Source organism: Thermobia domestica, chromosome 18 (assembly GCF_964235325.1).
Source record: "Thermobia domestica chromosome 18, izTheDome1.hap1.1, whole genome shotgun sequence".
Taxonomy (NCBI): Eukaryota; Metazoa; Arthropoda; class Insecta; order Zygentoma; family Lepismatidae; genus Thermobia; species Thermobia domestica.
In genome coordinates this window covers 163,527,298-163,545,820 of record NC_137471.1, presented here as the reverse complement: position 1 = coordinate 163,545,820, position 18,523 = coordinate 163,527,298, and the positions used below count along the sequence as shown (strand labels likewise).

At 35.4% G+C, this 18,523-nt stretch overlaps 1 long non-coding RNA gene across 2 annotated transcripts in view; it reads right to left on the bottom strand.

Moving 5' to 3' along the window:
- LOC145676080 (uncharacterized) overlaps positions 1-17,547 on the bottom strand; it is a 36,004-nt gene extending 18,457 nt beyond the window's left edge. Inside the window, exon 1 of one of the 2 annotated variants that reach the window (XR_014129276.1) lies at positions 16,994-17,547. This is a non-coding gene — a long non-coding RNA (uncharacterized LOC145676080). The remainder of the gene's footprint in view (positions 1-16,993) is intronic. The other variant, XR_014129277.1, reaches the window with a different exon arrangement.
- Between the last annotated feature and the right edge of the window lie 976 nt (positions 17,548-18,523).

Genomic DNA, 18,523 nt, shown 5'->3' with positions numbered 1-18,523 from the left:
CCATTACTCGAGCAGACGGCTCTACCAAATTTTCACACATTTATTGCGTTTTCCGATTTCTTCTTGCAGAGCATGCACATTAATGAGGAGCTAATCCATAACCCACGAACTAATTTGTGCAATGTGGTCACTAAAAGCACGAATGCTATCTAACCGAGTCAGGGCAGGAGCGCAGCAGGGTACCCGAGCGGAGTGAGGGGTGCGTCCGTAGGGAGCAGGCGCGTCAGCGACGGGGGGCATACGCAATTAACAAGAATAGTGGAAAAGTACATAAGACATCCGCTATAATTTTCACCTTCAAAAACACTTAAACAATTGTAATAACTCTTACTTTCAAAATGGCTTCACTGGTTTCCCGGGTACAAATGGCCCGCTGCGAGGAGAAATTAGTTTGTTTTGAATTTTTACTTCTTTTTCACACGTTACACAGTTGATTTTACGTTTCAACACACCATGACGCTGCAAAAACTTTATAATACGACACTCCTTATCACCCAAACGACATAAATGTATTAACCGCCTGCCCGGAACACCGACATATATTGCTACAAAAGTGCCGAAGCCCCCCTTCCCTATCATGCTTGCTCTGGGACGAAGAGCAAGGTTCTAGAACACTCTCTTTCTCTATTGAGTTGTAATAAACGTAGAAGCAACGTGCCGTGCGGGACTTCAAACGCACTTTCACTCGCTTGGCAATAGTTCGTGTGGATTAAGTATTGATTTGTTGTACAGAAAGCAGCCAATCTGACTCACGTGAGCGACCAGTGTTCTAAAACCTTCCCCGAATTAAGCTAACTTAAGGTCGTAATTTGTTTGGGAACTATGGATCCGCTTCCAAATTACCCCAGGGCAAACAAAGGCACAAGATGATCGAGTAACCATAGGAAACCAGGAAAGGGGGCATGTGTTAATTTTAGTCAACGTTTTGAGAAAATTACCGTCCGAAATGGAGATTTTGTCGTTTGTATGCTTGATAATACGTGAAGTATTTGTTTCAAGAGTGATGATGGAATAACTTAGCGGAATGTTACAGCATCGTTGGAATGTGGGAACTTTCCGAGCGGGACGTGCTAATATTTAAGACCGACACCGCGTTTGTTAAATCGAACAGATATTGAACGAGTTCCAGCAAAAGGTGAACTATTTGTATTTTCCAAAATACAGGGTAAATAATCATAGTGAGTTTTTTTAGCTACAATAACTTTTATCACATCTGTTTACACAGCACATTTAAATAAATAAATGCTATGTATTAGTTACAAGTTTTCATCTATTTTGTCGCATAGGGTGACCCTGTCTTTCAGCCATCAATTTGATGGCATTCTTTATATGAACATACTGTTTGACAGTGACATAATCTGACGCGTTCAAGTACTTCGGCAAGCATCATATCGTTTGACACAGAATGACATTGTAATATGCGCTTGTGGTTTTATAATTTATTAATATTTTATATTTTTTTTTTAAAAAAAAGCTTTACTTTCATTTGGAAAGAATTAAAGGAAGTCTGAAACAAATACCTTATAACCCTCTATATTAGCACCTATCCAGGACGCGGAGCCGTCTCCGAATAAACCCATCTTTTTTAAAAGTTAATTTTGTGGACTGTCTCATCAGACCCTTACAGGCCCATGGGATATAACACTGCCATATTCTTCTCTGAGTACAGGGCCGCGGTGGCTCACTGATAGTGCTCACTTCTTGTGCGTGGGGTCTGGTTCTATTCCAGCTTGCGTTAAGTTGGCTTTGTGGAGAACAAACACCATGTGTAAGGGTTTTCTCTTGGTTCTCCCGTTTCCTCCCACTTTCTTCATTTCACCATTTCATTCTTATCATCACCGTCTCCTTTAGCCTTGGAGCAAAGTTTTGGAACGTTAAACTCAATATTTAATTTCATTTTCTGAGTACAGGAGTTCTTCCTTAAATACTTCGGGTATTGAAGTACCATTTTTTTGTTGATATCTGAAAGTTAATAATCGAAACAACTTCCGCAACGTTATATGAGAATCGGTACTATTGAACTGTAGCATCTTCTTCAATACTAGGGTGAACAGCTATTTTTTTCTACGAAAACGGAATAGTAGAATACATTATCTGCCACTAATCGATTTGTTACTTTCATTCTTGTTAAAAGTTCGCTTCATTCGTATTTAAAGTTATATAGCCTAATCTCTTTCATTATTACAACTATTCAGCTGATGATGTAGGGATAGTGTGTCTGGTTCCCAAGCATCGGTCGGTAGGTTGAGCGTGGGCACCAAGCTTGCTCCGGGCAGCCGTCTTGACTAAAGTTTTCCTAGTTTCTCAGTGCCACCAGGCGAATTCCAAAATAGTACCTTTTATAAGGCCATGGCTGCTTAATTTCAAGATCTTTGACCTTCTCATTTCCCTAAGAATTATATGCGTAAAGGACTAGAGAAATTTTATTCAATTTATTATTACTATCTCAATTATTTATATATTGGGACAAGAGGGGATGTGGGAAAAAATCGTCGGAGCTGATCTTTGATTTGTAATCTTTAGTTGGGCCGAATGACTTCTTGATATGTCTTCAAGTTCCCAGGTGTGGCAAAAACCAAGATGTCAACTAAATCTAATATAGCCGTCACTCTGTCACTCAGGTTTAGCGTTTCTCTCTGTAACATGGAGATTTAAAGCACATACAGTGGCTAAATCTCAACAGAACACATTACATATTGTGCTGGGTCAAACAAAGAACGTTTGTTTGTTTTCCATTGTTGAGCCTTTAAGATTCTTCAAGAAAAAAGTGAAGCAATAACGAGTTAACATAGTTAAATCACATAATGCTTATATGGTTGAATATTGAACGCAAAATATATTTCTATTTTCTTCAACTTATTGTGCTAGACAAAAGTAAAAGAAAGAAGATATTGCACATGGAACAAGGCAAAGAAAAAAGTAAAAACAAATCATCCTTTAGCCAGCACAAGTAGCTACTGCAGCAAGAGCTAGAATAATAACAGTAATTCCAAAAAAGATATATTTTAAGGTTTATACCACATATATGTATACTCATCGCCAGAATTACACTTGCGTCTATGTATTTCTTACTTTCTTTGCCTCAAACCTTCTGCCCACGACCAATATCTGGGAGTTTATATGCAGAGTGGTCCGATTATCATGTTACGCTCTTCTAACTTTTAAACTAATACACAAAGAGCGCTGAAATTTCGCACCCTTAAAATAACGGCAAGGAGACACAGTCTGACGTACTAGCTAATACCACCAGACTAACAGTGTTGCAAACCCAACAAAAAGTTTTTTCAAATTGCACTACGTCACGTTGTTACAATTTTGAAATCTATATACAAAATAAAAACGTACAATACCGCACTTAATGTTCAGTGTTGCAAACGAAGAGTACTAGAGTATCACAAAAATCAAAAAGCATTTCAATTTTGGAGGACAGTACAACAGTAACAATGCAAGTGGAACGGATGGGGCAATGCACATCGGAAATACGCTGGTGCAGAATACTACGACCACTATATGACGTATTTCTAATATTGTGTTTTCGTTTTGTATATAGATTTTAAATTTGTAATAACCTGACGTATTGCCACTTGGAAAAAATATAACTTATGTTGGGTTGGCAACACTGTTAGTCTGGTGGTATTAGCTAGGACGTCAGACTGTGTCCCCTTGCCATTATTTTAAGGGTGCAAAATTTCAGCGCTATTTGTGTATTCGTTTAATAGTTAGAAGAGCGTAACATGATAAATGGACCACCCTGTATACACGCTAGTCATCAGCTGACGCTCAAACCATTCTGAGGAGTCCTAACATGAGTAGTGGTTTGAATCCCACTTTAGGCTGTAGAACCCGTTTCTATATAGCCTCGCTGCTGAGAAGGGACGCCAAAAGCCCTAACAAACGAAATCTTTCCCTCATTGCAGTCGTGAAATGTGATGTTATGCAGAATATATTATGCGTATACAGAATATGGACGAAGCCGAAATGGCTTAGTTCACAATTGTGAGTTTCTGGACTCGAATTCTCGTACCGACCACTCAGTTAAAAATAATTTTATGCTTTTCTAGTGTATATAATTTTGCATTAATAGTTAGTTATTTAATGTACCAAGCCACATTTTTAAAATACTTAACATTAACAAATATCTTAGAGAAAAAAGTTGCAGCACAATTACACTATGTTTTCATGTGCGAATTCCTTATTTAGTTTTTCCTAATATACTTGTAGGCTAAGAAGCAAGAATGGCGACGAAAGATTACGCCATTGCAAAATTTGTGGATGAAAATGATGCACCAGGAGTTGTGCCAACAAATTGGATATTCGCAAACGAAACGCAATGCCTGTATCCAAATGTGAAAACGGAAGAAGCCAAGGAGCGACTGGTAAAGCAAAGGGCAAACCCGGATATGTCTTGGACTGTGCACGCCATAAAAATATTGCACTAATGTGGTTGGTTTATTATACATTGCATTATATTTTTATGATTCTGTTATTATTCGGTTTCATGCAACAGTTTGGTAACATAAGAAGGAGTCACAAAAAATTTAAAATAAAAAGAAAACCGACTTCAAAAATCAAGATTTAGAGAATTCTGAAATTGGGTGTGAGTTACTACGCATATGTTTGAGTTAGACAGGCACCTACTTCACAATTCAGCTTAATTTTGAATTTTGAAGTCGGTTGTATTTCTGTTTAAAATTTTATTTTATCAAGTTGAATAGATAAGGAGGGAATACAAAGAGCACAGTGGTTAGCATACTCAGTTCTGGTGGTATTGATGTTAGATTAGATTTCTGTATGGATGTCAAAGCTAAAATAGTATTGCAATCTGAGAAAGTAAGGTTTTAGAAAGCTAGGTAATCTAGGCATAGTCCAGAGAAGAGAATGCATAACTTATGAACGCAAGAGAAACACAATACCAGGTTGAAAATGCGTAAGTGTTGCGGTTATTTACTGTTGTAATATAGGATCCCTAGTATAATACAAAATGAATACAGCAACTACATTGTTAATGTTACTGACACATGAACTTATATTGAGAAAATTAAACATTTTGTTTGTATTTTTAAAGGCCCCCGGAATACATTCTTTTCAGCTTTATAGTGCAGTACAGGTGAATTTCAGCCTGCAATTTGTTTGGAATTTCGGTAATTCGAGACTCCCTAAGTTTTTTCAGATACATTTTTTAGAGTTCGGACTTTAATTACTAAAAGGCTTTAATCACATAGTTGTGGTAAAGATGCGAGTTTCAGATTAAAATGCGGTCATTCAGATTGTCCTTCAAATAATAATATAAAATACTGAAATTTGTTTTAATGATAAAACCCTTTTCATTTTAATCCTGGGATATCGTTCTGGATATCGTTAAAAAACAATCGATATTAAATCAAACAACCTTGTGTTCTACTAACATAATTTCTCTACTTTAGTGTGCCTTTATACGCAAGAGAATAATCATCCACATTCTAGTAATTGGTAGTTTATGTTGCTTTCCACGTTTCTTTTGCTTTTTAATTTAGACAGTGCTTTCATTTTAATGTCAAAATTGAGGGTATCTTTTGTGCCATATGCACATCCTGACATCTGTTTATACTTGTATTATTATTATTATTATTTAAATAGATACGTATTCTGCTGCGAGGCTTTCTTTGAGGACAGCAGAAGAAACTTCGGATTTCGCATCAGATGATGACTGTGATCGACTTCGGAAGAGAAAGCCCAAGGATGTCATCCTTCCCAGCGAGGAAGAATATATTACTGCCACCACTCCAGTGGAAAGAAAAAGGAAGCGAGTGACCAGTTCTCCATTTCCATAATTTCCTGCAACAAGTTCTTTCCTGTCTGATACAAACTCTATGCAAATAAATACTGAAGAAGCAACTAAGACAGTATGTGCTACATCGTCCTCTCCAATAACAGTATGTCATAATAGTTCATCTTCTGGTCAATGTGATTTAACTTCATCGATAGTTTACTCACGCACGACTTCACCTCTCAGCAGCTTAACTCCAAATGCATCGTTGATGAGTACAGATTCTTCATTGATGTGTAGCTGCTGTTCTTCAGGTACTTTTTCCCTTAATAGCTACTTGTAAGTGTTTCTTTTAAGCTTGCCAACATGTATGTTCAAATACATGGGTGTTAATGTGAGGGTAACCAACTCTTGGAAGATGATTCTAGAGATCAAAAAGAGAGAAAAAATTATTTGACACTTTTTTCCATTTTAAATTCTTTCCTGTGAGGCTCCGTAAAGAAGCAATTTGAATTTCATTTTTGGATTTTAAACTATTTGACTCAGATGGATAAAAATGTACGATATCGGAAAGAAATATTAATAGGGCGGTTCATTTGAAAATCTTTTACTGAGTCCAAACTGACAAATACCGGGATCTTACCTTACACATATTTTCTATTCGACCTCTTTCTAATATCTTACACTTTTCCCTTCCCCATAATGTGCCAAATTTGTCATCAAACTAACAATGAAATTCGAATTATTTACAGGGACTAAAAGAGAAAAGGGGTCATAAAGGAAAAATACATTTTTTTTTATTTTCTCTGTATACAATTCTCTGTTGATTCCTGTTTGCTCCGTACAAACGGAATGTTCGTTCGATAGATCGGGGTCACGTTGTGTCCTGGAAATAGGCAGCATTCACCTTCACGTTGTTTTCCACCATCCAGTGTAGACCTTCCTCGCGTAACTTGATTGGGCGACAATGATGAATCTGCTCTCGAAACTATATACACCTTGGAAAGTTCCTTGTCTATCCTCTAACGGTATGTGTTGGCTTAGATCTGTCTGTGATGTGTGAGATAAATGATCACATCATTTAATGTGACCAACCACTTTCATTTTCATGCATGTTTCAGAGTTTGGAGTAAGGAAGTTACTTTAAAAAAAAAAAAAGCTATGCAACCTGGAGTAATCATCAGAACGTAATCGGCCATGCAATTCTAATTCCACTCATGATCATTCAAACGTTATGCCCTATTGTCATTTCACGGTTCAAACGACGCAAAAGTCATTGAAGCGTCTGTGACCGAATAGTTTCAAAATCCTGCCACTAATGGTGCTCTGATAATTAGATAATCCGGGTTACATAACTCCTACTTTTTATTTTATTTTATTTTTATTTATTTATTTATTTTTTACAATAACTCCTCCACTCCAAACTCTAAAACATGCAACAATTTTTACTCCGCCGTTTTTCGCATAGTGTAAAAATTGAACTGTTACATTGTGTTGGGGAATTCGGCTGGACTTTAGTTGGTCGAATCCGACACTTAATTGGTAATCTCTAACGGGCAAGTTTGGCTGACATATTTCTGAAGGGCCTTATTGTGTTTGCCTGGCTACAGGATCTTTATTAGCTGTTGTTACTCGGATGGTTAAGCCATTTTCCTGTCAGCTCCATTAAAATAGGCGTGGTAAAATGATCTATGTTTTTTTTCTTTATTCACTGATAGAAGTCATGGGGAACCTCTCCGATATTTCGTTCTCTCATACAGTCTGAAACTACTTGGCACATACATTATGTGCTTCCCATCTAATGCTGTATGGTAAACCGTATTCCTCAAAGTACTGTTTACGTGGGCCTGTTCGAACCAGGGTCCCATGGTGGCTCATTAGTAGAGTGCTTGCTTCTGGTTTCAAGGATCCGTGTTCGATCGCAGCCCCTGCCAACATCGTGCTCGTGGGATATATCGGGGCTTTCCCATTTCCTTCCATTTTCTCATTCCACCATTTTCTTCATCCATCCTTTATCGTCTCTTTCACCCTATGCTGGCACAACCATTTGGAGCTAAACTAAATATTTCGTTTCATTTCGCTTAATTTCCTTTTGAAGCAATGTTAGCTTTAAACAGTCCACGGAATCGATTTAAAGTTAACTTTGAAAGGCGTGGAGCGTTGGGTAATCATTCGCTAGGTTGTGAGTTCTAATTACCTTTATAGACATCCTGATTTTTTTTAAAGTTTTTTATAGGTCCATGTAGAAATTTCCGAAGTGCATCACTGAAGAGGAACGAGGGTTTATTAAACCCAAGATTTTTTTGAGTTCGACAGTTTCCACTATAGCTTGAAAAACAGAAGGGCAAAGATTGGCATGTGGGAATTGTCCAATCAAATTTATTAGTGCCTAATACATTATGGAATATTTCTATCTTTCTTTTGTAGATGCTAGTGATAACATGAGCAACAGGCACAATATATTTGACATAAGTATTGTATATTATTATTATGATGACGATGATTGCTTGAAAGTTTGCTTGTCATGTAAACTTGTCATGTCATGTAAGCTGCGTACTAGATTTTTACAAAGAGAATTGGATTATGCTTACTTTTAGGCAAATACGATATTTTATTTCTGTAGATATTTTTAGTTTATTAGAAAAGTGAAAAGATGACTAATTGTTAAAACCTCTGTATAGTCTTTGTTAAACAGGTTAATGATCTAGCTTCTTCTGCTGCATGCTTGCAAAACGTGCAGAAGCTTATTCGGAAATAATTTCTCTATTGAAAATTTTTATTACATTACCAAGCTCCAGTTCCTTTACTGTTGCTTGAAAAGGGCAAGGAACTATCTCCGATTATCAGTTACTGCTGATGGCCATCACTCGTAATGATTTTATTTGTGCACCGAAAAAGAGAAAGCTTATATACCGGATGGCTCTACGATTAGATGGCAGAAACCTCTCTGTATTTTTTTTTTAACTTGGTTCAAAATTTCAGAGAAGGAAGCTCATAATCATGTAAAGGGTTCCATTTAATTTCCATATTCTCCGTTGTTAAAATCAGTTGACTGATTCGTGATTAGCAAATAATTCAACAGTGAAATTGTTGCAGGAATAAACAAAATAGAAAATCATAATACGCCATGCATTAAATCCTTTATGTGGATAGGAACAGCCTTCTCTGCAAGCTTATACTCTCTAGGTTTAAATGTGTATTAGCCACTATTGTTTAATGTGAGTGGGAAAAACACGTTTTAGAGGAAAAAGATAGTTCTTAATAAGACAATTTTAGTCTCTTACATGTAATACGTAAGCATGTAGTTGCTTATTGTGGAAAATAGAAGCATTAAATATCTGCATTTTTTAGGATCAAATGTTAATCAGTACTGGTGGTCGTGATGAGAAGACGCTCATCAATAATATGCTCCGACGCCTCTTACATGATGAATTGGGCCAGATGTTCACATTAAGTGGGAGATCGACGAAGAAATTGGATAAGAAAGCGTTCATTGGGACACAAATTGGGAATATTGTATTACGTAAGTACTTTATATAAAATTTTCTTTATACTCATACCTATAAATCTCACTGCTCCGATCGGACTACCTGATGAGCTTTCCTAAGTCTTTAGTTCCAGCAGACGAATGATGGGATGGTAGATTCTGGGACTGTGCCTGTCCACATTCTCCCCTTCCCTTATCCCGGTCTGAGCCTTAGATGCCCAAGAGGTATAACTACATTCTTTCAAGTTTAGTTTGTGAATATGTCTAAGATTTTAAAAGGTGAGGGCAGTAAGCTATAAATAATATATTTTAAAATTTTTGAAAGATTTTGCAACTTTGTTATGCTATCTCCCACATCGTATATTGCACCAAGACACCAACATGGCAATTCTTCATTAAGATGTCAGGTAGGTGTTGCTGAAAGAAATTGAAATAATTGCTGGGAGTAAATTAACTTTGGAACATCGGTGATTCTTGACGCTATATTCGAATTATTGAATTAGGCAGCTGTTTAGCGTGATTTTATTTTAAATACATATTGAAATAGTTGTCATGACTTATGGCTTAAACCTCGTATAAAAAGAGGTTCCATAAAAATATTAAATGTAGTTTTAAAATATTTATATAGGATTGTGATTTACTCACCAGAAGGAAGACATTTTTCAGTTTTACCTATATATTGTCTGTTTACCAGAAATGAGGAAATCTTTGCAAATTTGTGTAGCTAAAAATATCGGGCCTGAATTTTAGTCGTAATTTTTAACAAATGAAAAACCTGTAAGACGAGTCCGAATTTCTTTCAACAAAATGTGTCGTTGGAAGTTTAAATTTTTCCTATTCTTTTTTGTTACTTTATACGTAGGACGACCTTTGGTTCTTACAAGTTGTCTGTTGCCGTTTAAATAAGTTTTCGGGGCCAATTTACTGCTGAAATATTCGCCTGTCGCCTGCGGTGACGTTAGTGTTGGGAAGTGCTTTCTCCCGTGTACAACAATGATCCGGTAACTTACCTTGATTCGAGGCTTTGTTTGCCTTTAGAGGCGCGTAAATATTGTCACTAACGAAGACGTAAACACATCCGCTTCTAACTCGAAAATATGAATTTGAGAGAAAAATCGATAAATAAAAAAAGGTCCGATTATCGAAATTCGAGAAAAAACTTCTGAGTTTTTCTCGCTTTTACAATTTCAAATTTGATCTTTCTTTGAAAGATACAATCGTGGGAAGCGTTCTCATATAAATCAAATAATAAATCTTTATATACTAATGATAGTGGTCTCCACGCTTTTCCCTTCGAAAGTTTTTTTTAAATGTTTATTTTATTTTTAAACTTGTTTTGCATAGTTGTTTATAAAAATTTAGATTTTAATTCTCACAGCCAATAGAACTACATATTGTATGAATAAATTTTATATTTTTTTTCGCGCTACAGTTTGTGAACTCTGCAGCAATGTCCGTGGTGCTTACCTTGTATTTTTCATTTAAAATGAGAAAAATAAAGGGATGGAATTAACTCCACGTCTAAGCTGCTTCGTACAATATGAATAAATAATTCCAGATCTTTCTGTCCTTACAAAAAAAAAAAAAAAAAAAAAGTGAATATATTGATGTAGTTTTGTTCATAAAACTTCGTCTTTACCAGTGTCTTGCATTGCTGTGTATACTCAAATACAATTTTTTAAAATTAATTATTTCTGTTTTCAGATGCGTGCAAAAAAAGTGTACATTAGTACTACTGCTGAGAAAGTGAAAGAAAACATAGGCGATTGGCTGCACAAAGTTAAAACTAGGTTGATAAGGCTGTAAGTAGTATGCAATTTTATAATTGATGGGTTTGTAAATGGAAAGTAGATTTTGGGCTTCGTAAAACTAAACTAGATTGGATAATTAATCGATTTCTTAATCGCCTCAGCGAATGATAGATCTCTGTATTATAACGCAAATGCCACCTATAATGCAGCCCTTTATTACAAACTTAAAGAAATCTTTAATAATTGTCAAATATCATATAAAGGTTTTACGTACTTCTGCTTTGTACTAAAAGTTATGTGTTTCGCTTTTTTATGCTGATTCGTTGAATGGCTCGAGGGCTGATTAGATACGCAGTAAATCTGTTTAAAATATTGTCGAGGACCCAAGTTTTGTCCTCGAGTGTACCAGCTAGATTCAGAAGGATGATGAAGTCGGAGTGTAGTACTGAAGTACAAGATGGTCATACAGGTGTCTTATTTAGGATTGAATTTAGAAACAAAAGTAACAAACTGGACATCTTTTATCAATTTGTAAGAATGAAACGGAAACACACTTGAGAATAGGTGATTGTTTGAAGATAAAGAATATAGTTCGCTGACTGGACATTCATGAAGTCACATTTAGGTTTCTTAAACTGAACATTTTAAGAATACAAGACTCGGAGAAGAAACAATAGGTGACGAAGATAACAGGCGACAGTGTTGTCCACCACTGCCGCAGCACAAACCAACAAAATACAACAGTGCAAGGAAGTGCAAGGCGGAAAAGAAACCGTAAATACTCTTGAATTCGAGCCGGCCCACGTTATGAACGATATGTGCCAAATAAACCAGAAAGTCGATTACAGTCAGGAAAAGGAAACATGCAGTGTAGAGATAGCGAAAAAGGAAGAATAGTTACGTGTACCTGTAGACAATTGTTTCTAATGTAATTGTTTGCCGGCAAGGGATACCGATGTTTGACACATCATAAGCGGTAGCATTGAGGTTGCGCGTATGCGCCTTCTCGAAGAAGCCAGGGAAGGCTTGAGAGTTCAATTGATGATTTTGTGTGATAACGAAGATACAGCGTAGTCGATTTTGTGTCGCAAGCAAATGGTTTTGCGCGACTTAACGAATTCAAATTTCTTTTTGTAACCATGTATGTCTAACGTAAGTTGCATTTTAGTGCTGCAAATCCATTCCGACTTTATCAGCTTTGAGTATTGTAGAAGGAAACGACTTCAAATTCACAGTTTAGAGTGTAAACCCGCCAAGCGAACCCACTAAGCGAATTATGTAGTGAACGTCTCGTACATAATATATCGGTCGGAAATGTTTACCGTAAACAAGTGCAAAAGCAACACTTTCAATAAAGCACACGCAGTCGAAAGTATATTTCCGTTATAGAACCCAAATGTAACACCAAGGTTAAGAAGGAAAATAAGATGGCCAATAACACCCAGTTGAGTTTTCGTAATACATTATTAACGTAAACTCGATTTCGAGGAGCATAATCAGCAGAAATAAAATGAGCAGACGTGATCATAATATCAGTATACATCAGATGCAATATTTATTAATTTTCAGTTGCCGAAATGTTTGAATTTTCAAGCTAGTACTTCACTATTGCGAGATTGTAAAGAGCGAAAATTTAAGTGTAGTGCTGCTCAAATTTTAGACCAGTTGATTGCTCGTGATGATAACAATGTTCGTCGACCTCCACGTACAACGTATTCTCAGCGCGCACAACCACGCATTAGGCGTGAAGTAGGAAATAAGTCTAGAATAAAAGGAAAGTGCTTTGTTAAGCGTAATTCAAAACGAACTAAACTCGGTCAAAAACGAACTACATGCAAATAAAAGTCGAGCTGTAGGCGAGGTTATTCCGAGTCAAACATGTGGAAGAAGTATACATCGACTCCGAAGAGTACTAAAAAGCTTAAGCGAAAATACGAACGAACATTTTATAGTAAACTACATGGTAAAATATAGTAACAATAAGCGCAAACGTAAAAAGAAATTTATGACAGATATCGCAATGCAGCGTAAATCCAATTGTCGTAAAGGAAGGCGTGTCATTACGTGGAGAATTAGTAAATGCGCTGTAAAAAAGAATAAAATTCCGCAAATTAAGCAAACTAGCTGGAGAAGTACATGTAAACGTGCTAATTTACAGCTTACAAGCGTAACCGGCACAGATGGAAAATTAAAATCTTAGCCCAAAAAAAGCGTGAACTTCACCCGAACTCGGACTAAACCCAAGGGATGAGAAATCAGAAATACCGAATTTGACGTTTTAAACTTTTAGAGAATGAAAAAAGGACTATTCTTTATTTATTTGATTATTCCCACGAATATCGAAGGTTGCTTTTCAGAATCAAAGTGTGTGCCCAACGCCCCTTACCCACCAGTCCAAGAAATCATCAATGTCGCTCTACAATCAGGTACGTTCACTCAGATGTCATGTTTTATGGTTTCCTTACAGCTTTTGGAGATGAAAGATGAATGTGGAAAGGAAAAGAAGGACAGCATTGTAAATTTTAGACAGGTAATTGATTGAAAACGCAATTTCGGACTTCGAAATTGTAATAATACCGCACCACTTTTGAAAACTATGACTATCCCGTTTTGGATTAGAACTTTCAGTATCGAATTCTTGTCAGAATGTTTAAATTTTGTATTTTTTTTTCTTTTCAGGTGTTTCCAGTTTTGGGAACCATACTTCATAATAAAATTTTATTATCAAATCTTGTTTTGAGTTTTTATTCATTCTCCTTTTTGTTTATATTAACATTTAGCTGTCCCCATACAATCAAGCATTTAGAGACATGTTAGGCAATTAGAGATAATTACGAACATAATTAAAGAACTGGTACAAATAACTACAATTAATCATAAAGTTAAAATTTTGGGTAATTAAAAAAATGTGATCTTCAGATAGTTAATTTTTTCATCTGATGTTGCGATTGTATAATAGAAAATATGCCAAATTTGTAATGTAAGATTAAGTCGCTGTCAATATACTGTAAATTACACACAATTTAGTAAAACATTAAAAGTAATTGACAATTACCTTGAATTTGAAAAAGTTGTTCGTTGATTTGTTCGTCGTTCGATATATATATGCCGTCTACTATGAAAAGTCAATGTGCATTCAATGTGACCATTGATACCTGAAGTTAATTTACTTCAGAGAAAGCGATATTATAAGTTAAGAAAAGTTGAATGTTAAAATATAATTCATCCCCTAGGGTCATCACTACTTTCGTTATAAAGTTAAAGAGATGAAACCAGTGCGACGCTTGGTTGGGCCCCAGCTAATGTGTAGATTCGGCAATTGACTACAATTTCAAGATTTTTCTAACTTTTAATGTTTGGCATAATTAGAGAAAAATTTAATAGTAATAAAATTGATGTTGGGATTTAGGATTTTGATATATAATACTTAGGTTTGATTTGGATTTATAGAAAATAATTAGAGTTTTGATTTGGATTTAGAGAAAGTAAATTAAATGTTATCCTTATTTATTTTTGAAAATAACTCTTGGTTTCTTGTGCCGGGAATCATAAACCGGTCTCGAGAAAAACAAAAAGGGAAGCCCGTTTACGATTACACGGTACCATTTACTACGATAAACACCGGATACTATGATGTATCGATAGTACGGAGTGCCTATGTCAGTTAGGCAGTATATAATAAAATTAAGGTTTATGTTTTGAGAACTTATTAAGATTGCTACGTACGAGTAGGCCCTGAACAACAATAATGTTTAATGAACAAGTTAATATTCCTGTTACCTTATATTTCACTATTGTCACAAATGCTCTCGGATGTGATTTTATTCTCGATAAAGATAAGTGCAATTGCTAGTAAGCCACACATAAGTATTAGCTAGCGCTCTTTAAAAGGTTACATTTGGAAACCTACCAATTTTGTGGGTATGAGCGGGCCTCAAGTAATACTAATGATTAAAAGATTGATGAATTGAAATGCATGGCTGTAGCATTAAATCTCCTCCCAGGGTATATTTCTTGTCATCCTTTTCCTTATATTTATTTTCTTAAAATGCGTCCTCAAGGCCTGAATGTTGGCAGCTCAATTGGGGTTGGGAAATTAACCCAGATGTGTCATGACTACAATGCCGAAGGCACGCAACCAGGGTGGTATGTAAGGTCTTAGGGTAGAAGCGATTCATTCGAATCGTCAGGGACCGTGCAAGCTTCAACTGTAAGAGATTGTCAGCGCCGTTGGTTTTAGGAACCAATTCATTAATCTGTATTTTTTATGAATGACTTACAACCTGTGTTGTCAACCAATGACGCACAGAATGGCACTCCTTAGGGCTTAACCGCCGTTTAAGTCATTTATTTGTATTAAAATGTTCAAACGGTTATTAGTTACGTTGTATAATATAACGAAACTGACTTAATATTGACGGAAAATCTTTTAAAATTTGGCGGTTTTTACAGTGACTACTTTCTATATAACTACAACAACAAACCCTTCCTGTAATTAGAACTGATGCTGACCCCCAACATTAACGCTAAAATAAAGTTACATGTTCTATCGTAGAGGGTAGTTGAACTTTCTGTATACAGTTCATGGTTTTACCTACAGAGGACTGTGACACTCCTTTCATATTTTGTGCGAAGTAATGCCCGATGTGCAAAGTAACCCAGTGTTACGGTAGCTAGTAACCACTGTAAGCGAAATGAACATCTTTTCTATGATATAGATGAATATCTTTAGTGTGATCTTTCTTTGTAATGTAAATATTAAGATTTATTTGAATTTTGAAGTATATAAAAACAGATACAATTTATATTTTCTCTAAAAATACACTTTTAGTTTTATTGTTACGTATATATTTTGTATTATTATTATTATTATTATATGTTGTATTATTATATATATATTTTAAATAAATGTATTATTAATTGTAGCGTTTCTCTTGTAATTATGATTATTATTAATTGTAATAGTAACTGTATCTGATGACGAAGCCATGAACGCTAAGTTCTTACGGCGGAAAATGAAATAAATAAATAAATAACTATCAAAATTCAATGTGACAAATCATAACACGGAACTATAAAAATGTTTGGGAATGAAGGGATCCATATAATTAAGAAGTTACTTAACTAATGTATTGTGTTACTTTGGAACACAAAAATAGAAGCAAAGAAAGCATTTAAGAATGTTACCTATAAAATACTTAGGAACGTACTAGAACACATTCAACACGTAAGACATGTAAGCCATCCTAAATACAGAATTTTGCGCTATCTTCGTTTACACACATTCTGCGTAATGCCCTAATCTGCATAGCAATCTTATTTTTACCGTCCATCTAGCACATGCTAGTGGCGTTATTTTTACAATATTTCATATATCATGTACGCTCACTAAGCTCCTAAAGTGATCCCATATTGAGAAATGGAGGTCCATACCCTAGAAATGGTTCCTGGGAATGTATAAGGTCGACTTCCTTGAAAAAATGAGTGCAGCTATGAAATGGACTGATGTATGGACCTCTACAATTAATGAACATCCATTGTTGGTTAATATATTCTTCATCTTGTATTTTGCTTACGTTTTTCGAAGCCCGACGGAAAAATGAGGCTATGTTCGAATATAGTACATTACAGGTTTAAATTTGTAAAATTTTAGGATAATTACCATTCTCACGATTTTTTATTTTACATAACACACTATATAAATAAAACATATGTGCCACAATTAGTGAGAAATGTGTAAGCAATAATAAAGAAATAATTATTTAACAAGATATGAACAACATAAGAATTGTATGGGTGGTATCAATCTTATTATTATATTTATTTAGTATACAGCTAGTCTATGTGTGCCACGCCATTTCGAAATTGTAGGTTACTAACTTACGTTCATGATATCTAACATACCAAAATACTTCTCGTGCAGTATTGCTTTTAACCAACAAAGTTTCCGAACCCATGTAACCGTATTATCAATCTGAGCCATTTAATATATGAAAAATTGAACATTACCTTTCTGGTCGAACTGAATTTAAACTTTTTGTTGTTAATTGTTCGGAGTCATTAGAGTACGATGCGCAAGTCTCCTCAACCACTATTTTTTTTTTTTTTTTTTAGCGTTTCTATATTACTTTCAAATGCAGGATCTTCTACTGCTAATTCTGATTTCACTTTATCAACATCCAGTTTCACATCCAAAGAACACATCGGCTCGAGCTGGTTTGGTTGGGATAAGCCATCTGCTCTGGTCGACTCAACTGAGCGAAGGCCTCAAGCCGACTCGGTTGGATGAGTTGTTGGCTCAGCTCACTTCTCGCTTTGAGTCGATAGTGAATGAGCTGTGAGCCGATCTGCTCGAGTCGTTGACAATTCTAAACCCGGGCCGAGCAATTTTGAAGATATTTGGCCAGTGCCCTATAACTTTTAACAACGTTTGGCTCAAGCCCGAATACTCAACCTAGACCCTCAACCCAAATTCAGAAGCTCGTGAAAAATGTCCTTTACTCCTAGACTTCACGACTACCGAGGTTGGCAATCAACTACTTTTTTAGTATTCATATATAAACCGCCTATCTTTCATGTTTATACACAGTGTTGTTATAATAATAATAACAACAATAATAATAATAATAATAATAATAATAATAATAATAATAATAATAATAATAATAATAATAATAGAAGAAGAAGAAGAAGAAGAAGAAAAAGTTGTAGTAGTAGTAGTACCATTGATAATAATTATATTGTCTATGTAAGATACTTGAAGAGAGTACTCGAAAATATACACCAGATTTGACTCGAAACTCGACCCGAATTCGAGTCGAGTTGGAGGAAATTTTTCAAGCCGAGTTCTCGGGTCGAGCTCAAAGATGTCTGTTTCTGGTCGAATCGAGTTTCAAAGAAAACTTGCTCGAATTCACTCGTGCCCATCCCTACGAGTAACGCAGAATGGCATTTTAGTCAATGTTACATTACATTAAAAGGTTCATACAGTTGTCAAGTAAAAATTTGTCCTTGCATTTACATAAATCGATTCAGAACGTGCAATAATAATAATAATAATAATAATAATAATAATAATAATAATAATAATAATAATAGCGGTAGTAATAGCAGTATGGAAAACTGAAGTAATAAGATTTTTTCCACATATTCAAAGTTTCGGACCTAAAAGTAACGCGTTACTTTCGAAGTAAAGTAACAGTTACTTTTTTGAGACAAGTAACGCGTTACATTTTAAGAGAAAGTAAAGTAACTTGTAACGCGTTACAGTTTTACAAGTAACTTTCCCAACACTGGGTCCACGAGTGAAGTTCTAGAAGAGCGTCGTGCAAAATGCTCCACTATGTTGGAAGTTTTGACATATAACAACATGTCATCACAGTATTGTAGAATACGAACCAGTTTTCTAAGTCGTTGATGGAGAGAGAGTGTGTATATGTTAAATAAAGTTGGATAAAGACTAGAGCTTTGAGGAATACCCAATGATGTTGAACGATAAGAAGAATATCTGTTATGGTATTTGATGCAGATGCGACGCTG